General features: G+C 32.1%; 1 protein-coding gene across 4 annotated transcripts in view; it reads right to left on the bottom strand.

The window, feature by feature from the left end:
* Positions 1–5,806, bottom strand: part of LOC106465836 (protein toll-like) — a 19,015-nt gene extending 13,209 nt beyond the window's left edge. For 3 of the 4 annotated variants that reach the window (XM_013926076.2, XM_013926077.2, XM_013926075.2), the window contains exon 1: positions 5,342–5,806. The gene's annotated coding sequence lies outside the window, so the exon portion shown is untranslated. Of the gene's footprint in view, positions 1–1,557; positions 1,666–5,341 lie in introns of those variants that run through there. The other variant, XM_022393789.1, reaches the window with a different exon arrangement.
* Between the last annotated feature and the right edge of the window lie 427 nt (positions 5,807–6,233).

Here is a 6,233-nt window from a genome sequence, read left to right as displayed (position 1 = left end):
ATTCAGCTATGCAGATTTCGAAAATAATATTCATTGTTTTCTATCACGTTAGGATTTTTTATAAATTGGGACGAATAAAACTCTTAACTAGATCAAACTATTATTTCGTTTACCACGATGAAAATTTTCATTATTATGTTTGTTAACACTGACATTGATGTCAAAGGAGTATACATCCTCATTCATCCTGATTTTGTATGTGTGTATAAAAATCTACGTCTTTTAGTCTCAAAACTATGTGTTGTGGTCTTTCTTTTATGTATTGTGTTATAACGTTTTGTGAAAAATCTGTAAGTGATGGAGAAAAATGGATATCATTTCGGATTCAGCGTACAAGAATTACTGTAGAACATGTAAAAATTACCAGTCAAGAAAACCATCGCAGGACTGTGTTAATAATTTTGATTGTAGGAATGTATTTATCTGAAAAATCGTATTTAATGTTGTTGTTGTTTTTATGAGTGTGCATATAACTTAAATGTACTTTGAGTATGTTAGAATTATTTGGAAATTTAAGCTAATGCTTGTTAAAATGTTAAAGTTGTGTCATGGAGTGATTATCTTTTGCAACAGCTATGTCATATGAAAGGTCATCATTAATATGTTTGTAACAGAAAATGTTAAAAAGCCGAAACCAAACTCAATGTATACAGATTAACTACAATGAAAAATAAAACTAATAAGTCCTTAAAATAAATAATATTAAATTCCTTTTAAAATTGTATCTCGAATAATTCCAAGTTTAAAATATGTGTTAGTAAGTATTCAGTTGTTTACAATCTTCCCTTTGTTTTAATACTAAAGTGAGTCTGCCTTTCTTTATTGATGGAAGTAGACATTTCTTGATATAGGCCTTCAAATGTGTAATGTAACTTTGCTTGGACTTTTCAAAAATAGTTGGTTTGATTCTGTAATCCTCAAGTTATTTCCAATCGCATGGGTTCTTTGTCATTTGCGAAAAAGCTACGTCGACTATTTTTGTACGATGTGACTATGCATGTTTGTTGTTTTAGCGCAAAGCTAAATAATAGACTATGTACGTTCCGTCAACCATGAGGAATTGAAACACTGTACTATATATAATATACCGTTATAATCCGTTATCGTACCGCTGACCCACTGAGGGAAGTGGCTATGCATAAAATTGACATTTTGTATAATTTAAGTTTTTGATCAAAATGATATACTACGACCTTTTGGAGGGAATTCCCATTTAAAAGAAATATTAGTGGTGATTATCCAACTGAAATCTCTCTGAAAAGAAAAAAAAAAATCCATGGCATCGACTAAATTAAGAAAGTTGTAATTTACAGCTGAACAAAATTTTAAAATAAGAAGTTTTGTGATATCGCTATCAGAACTTGAAAATTTTGTTTAACTTATCATTAATAGTACCAGAAAATTTATGTTACGATTCACATCTATCTAAATGCTTTCCCTTTACCTTCCATCAGCATGTTTACCATTATTAAGGTCCACAGGGAATTTTGTTACTCGAAAATATAAAAATGTGGAAAACTTGATAACCTTTTGCTTCATAGGCGAGCATAAAAGTACCTTCATTTCTATATGACAAGCTGTAATATCTCCGGTGGGTCAGCGGTAAGTTTACAGACTTACAAAGCTAAAATCCAAAGTTCGATTCCCTGCGGTGGGCACAGCAGATATCCCCATGTGGCTCTGCCCTAAAATAAACAACAAAAACCATCAAATGCACTGAATATAATCTACCCTTTTTAGTGGTCACCAAGGCTTTGTATTTTGAAGAACAACAAACTTAGACCTTTAAATGATATCTTCCTCATCAATACGATAACTTAATTTATCTTTTATCTAAATAAAACAAGAAAAGTTCAACACACTCTAAATGTCATTGAAAGACGGTTGAAGTCATTTGCAATGGGTTCACCAAACTGCGGTCCGCAATGCGATCTCAGGGGGATTTCAGCGCATGTTAAAATATCCTCTTTAAAACTTCTCTGACAGCTTATAAAAAATAATGTTACCAGCGAGCTTTATTTGTTCTAAAAACTTATGGATAAAAGTAAAGAAGAATGGTGAAATATGTCAACCACACTGTATATGTATAGGCAGTGCCGACGGGGTCTTTCGCAAATGACAAGAATCATCAGGCCGGCTTGGATACGATATACTAGGACTGTGACGATTACTCGGATAACAGAATCCGATTTGATTTCCCACATAAATCGATTTAAAAAAATCAGTAATAATTTCCATTCAGAAATAGAAATAATAATATTTTGAGTAAGAAGGTTTGCCCCTAAGCACACAAACAAACCTTTAAATGGTTAAATATCCAATTACATTGAGTAATTACGACAGTTCTTATGTGTCACGTGACTTACGACAGGTGTGAGTCGTATACGTTGGATTGCATTTCTAAGTCATTCACATAATACAATACAAACAGGCTGGTTAAATCAAAAACAAACCCATGCATATTATTTCTAGAAAAGGGAACAATATAGTCAGTCACTATATTGTCTCTACTTCATACATTTTACTATTTCAATATCTTCTTCATGTTTTCTAATGTTTGATTCAAAATGGTCGACTGTTATTCGATTCGATTTGGCTTGTAATGTTTATCAATTTTGTTCAAATCGTTACACATCTTAATTATGTGTCAACGGGAGAAGACTACATTAGTAATTATGAATGAAAGTAAAGAAGAATATAATAATATGTCAACTACACTATATTTGCTATATCCAGTGCCGATGATGTCTTTCGCTCAATACTGGAAGTCATCAGGTAGGCTGAGGTACGATATAGCAGTGTTAGTGCTTGAGATTCTTGTTTTTCAAATAATAAATTGTAATTAGGCTAAGGTACCTCAAGTGATTATTATTTAAATTTTATATGAAATTATTAGGTAGTAGTCTTCAGCCAAAGTGTCTAAGGTATTGGGGGACATCAAGCTAATTAAGTGAATATGCATGGACCCCAGTGACTCAGCGGTAAGTCTGTGGACATACAACGTTAAAAACTGGGTTTTGGTACTCGAGGTGGGCACAGTACAGATAGCTTATTGTGTAAACTTATGCTTAACTGCAAACAAACAAACAGAATACGCATGACAATACTGTTGTTAATTGATTAATAGTTGTAAAAAAACCGGTAAAATAATTCAGTTTTCCAGTTATCTATATGAAAATACTTAAAAAATAACAATAACAAATATAGCCTTATGTTTTTATGAAACATTTCAGCATTAAATGACAAAATGAAATAAAAACCAATCTAAAAATATTTTAAGAGTTTACATGCATGTACAACTACTCAGTTAGTTGTTTTCATATGAAAAGTTTATTTTTCCAATACAAAACAATTAGTACACAGACATGTGAGACAAACCTCACTAAATAATCTGAATAGAAACTATCTAGATAGCAAATGATCAATACATTTAAAGACTCTGCAGATGTGTAAATTGGTGGGTATTCTTACGTATTGAAATATATGATTTTCAAAGTGGATACACTGATCCTGGAAATAACATTTTTTGTCTTAATTTCATTAGAAAATAACCTTATTTTCAAATAATTATTTCAACCATTCTGATACTGAATATACAATGATTAACTACTTTGAGTAGATAACCACCATGACATGAATGTAACAATCTAGATGAAAAAATATTGGATTTCAAGATAGTCCATCTTTCGAAAGCGCTCGGGTTATAGGGTTTCGTGTTTTTTGTGTTAAATTGATTATTGAGCCCATCTGTTTTCCTAACTAACATCATGAGTGGATTTCGAGCTTTATCAGTTCAGAAGTACAGAAGTAGCTATACCATACTTAATCTCGTTTTATTTTTCTCTTTAATAAACAATAAAGCAAACTAGTGACATGCGTTCTGTCCCCCAGTGGATTAGCGGTAAGTTTATAGACTTAATGCGCTAAAATCCAGTGTTGGGTTTCTCGTTACAGAGCACAGATAGATGGCCAATGGTATAGCTCTATGCCAAAACACTCAAACAAAAAAGACATATACATTATAAGTTCTGTTTTTATAAAACTTTTAACAACGTTGAACACATCTTTATTTCCTACCTTAATATTCCTATACATCTCAGTCTCACAATTTCCAAGATAATTCTTAAAAAATGTTATTCGTATCTAATTAGCTGACAATCCCAGTTTAAACTATATACCTTTACACATACACTTCTGGTTGTTGTACTCTAAGTAAAATTAATCAACTAAAAAGATATCAAACTCACATTAACTAAATTACTTATACCTTATATAGTTTGTGACTTCCAAAACTGCCTTTCTGGTGCTCTGAGGTAAGTATGAAGGCTTATGAAGCTAAAATTCGTGTTTTGATACCCGTGGTAGGCAGAGCACAGATAACTCATTGTGTAGCTTCGCGCTTAACAGCAAACAAATCAAACCTCCAAGGTGCAAACACTACAAAATGTATAGATTTCATTTCTTTATAAAATTTTAACTATTTTGATCTATTTAGTTACAATATAGTCCTTGGAATTCGCAATATTTATATTTATACAAACACACACGAAGCAAGTTTCATTTACTATGCAAGTTTTATTTCTTATATATATATATATATAATGCTACATTCAAGACTAATAAATGGCTTTCCAGCGATTTTCTAAGTTATGCATATACGCCCACACACAAATATCAGCAAGTGAAGTAATCTTAAAATATTTTCGTTTGTTTGAGAAAAAGTATGTTAATGCGTAAAATACTGCCATATATGATAAATTTACTGCACAGAAATCTGGCAAGCACAAGTATAGCAATTTTATCGCTAACACAATATGTAATCCTGCGCAAAAATGTATTTTAAATCAGTTTAGTCAAGTTATATGTAAATAATCTCTTTGCATTCGGCTATATTAAAACTGTAATCATATAATTTGCCTTACAACAAAATCATATTATAATCACAAAAATATTAAGTATTGTTGATATTTCATTTTGTTTCCAACACTGAAAATCGTTGCTTTGACCGATAACAAATGTGAACTAACTTTATATACTTAGAACTCACTGAAAAATCTGGACGGATTCTTAGCTGATGAAAAGTGTATATTTTCGTCTTTCGAACTCGAAAGCTATCTTAATACGGTAATCTAGACTCTAGTCTAGAGGCCAAACCTTTCAAATTCTAATCCTATTTACACGAAAATATGGTATTTTTATGGAAATCGTTTCACACCGTATATATTATTTTGCTAACAATAACGACAGCCATGCTAGAAAATTATCTTAATTATACTTAAGTTTAGCTAAGAGTAATGAGGTTACAATAATACTTTTTAAGACCACAAAAAGGTAAACATACCTGTGAAAAAAAACGGGTCATGAAAAAGTATATTAAGTAACGAACTTTTAGTTCATAGTTAATCCATTAGAATGTTCAGGATGGAAAGAAGCATTTAGTAGTGCGACAAGGTTTGTACGTAGGTTGCTGGTTGGATAGTGTCAGCCGATTCGTTCTCTTGTCACAAGATGGCCTTGTTAGTCAGATTTACGAAGAAATTCAACGTCTACGCAGTTCTTAGAACTGTTTTAGAAGAAACATTCTGAATTGAAATAGTATTCCTCTAGTTTCTCGAGGAATACTAGTACATCGATTGACATATGTTTTAAAACTTTCTATTGCTAGCTAAAATACAACTGCAGAATGCAACTTCGTACACATAACTAAGAACATCATCGGCCTGTCCAGCGAACGTACCACACTACTTACAACATAATTCACATTGCTGCCACGACTCAACCATGAAGGATGATAGTAACTCCCTGAGGCTCGAGAGGGATAGGGGAAATAGAGTCGTTTAACAGGATAACGTGGGAATGCTAATAAGGGAACCACACCAATTAAACCACTTTATATATTTGTCTTACTAGTAAATGTTTAAAAAAAAGAGTGTATTTTATGTATTTTGCAATTAAATATAATAAATATAGAGTTGTTTGAAAAGAAAACAGTTAATACTGTGTAACTGAAACATAAAATAATATTTTTTCGAACTAAATAGAAGTCCCTATCTACATGGGACAGCGAACTGGCACGATTTTCGTGATCTCGAAGTAAGGCGTGTCAGCATCAAGCTAGCGGATCTCAAACGTGTGCTTATTGGCTAAGATGACTAAAAGCACATACTCACGGTTCACCTCGGGGTCAAGGAGAAAAAGGCTCAACGAACGAAGTACAGTTTTGACAGTGTAGA

Source organism: Limulus polyphemus, unplaced genomic scaffold, assembly GCF_000517525.1.
Source record: "Limulus polyphemus unplaced genomic scaffold, Limulus_polyphemus-2.1.2 Scaffold2067, whole genome shotgun sequence".
Classification (NCBI taxonomy): domain Eukaryota; kingdom Metazoa; phylum Arthropoda; class Merostomata; order Xiphosura; family Limulidae; genus Limulus; species Limulus polyphemus.
Note: the sequence above shows the minus strand (reverse complement) of the source record. Positions and strands in the feature narration are given on the sequence as shown.